This window comes from Nematolebias whitei, chromosome 7, assembly GCF_014905685.2.
Source record: "Nematolebias whitei isolate Nwh7 chromosome 7, NemWhi1, whole genome shotgun sequence".
Lineage (NCBI taxonomy): Eukaryota > Metazoa > Chordata > Actinopteri > Cyprinodontiformes > Rivulidae > Nematolebias > Nematolebias whitei.
The window spans coordinates 480,641-480,942 of record NC_056504.1 but is presented as its reverse complement, the minus strand read 5'-3'; the positions used below and the strand labels follow the sequence as shown (position 1 = coordinate 480,942).

Below are 302 nucleotides of genomic sequence, written 5' to 3'. Positions count from 1 at the left end.
CTAGATGGAACAGGTCTACATGGAACAGGTCTACATGGAACATGTGTCTACATGGAACATGTGTCTACATGGAAATATGTGTTTAAATGGAACATGTCTAGATGGAACATGTCTACGTGGAACATGTCTACATATAACATGTGTCTACATGGAACAGGTCTACATGGAACATGTCTACATGGAACATGTGTGTAGATGGAACATGTCAACATGGAACATGTCTACATGAAACATGTCTACATGGAACAGGTCTACATGGAACATGTGTGTAGATGGAACATGTCAACATGGAACAAGTCTAC

The 302-nt window shown here is 40.1% G+C and overlaps 1 protein-coding gene across 1 annotated transcript in view; it reads right to left on the bottom strand.

The window, feature by feature from the left end:
- LOC119412178 (ubiquitin carboxyl-terminal hydrolase 48) overlaps positions 1-302 on the bottom strand; it is a gene marked incomplete at its 3' end in the record, with an annotated part of 16,269 nt that overhangs the window by 14,672 nt on the left and 1,295 nt on the right.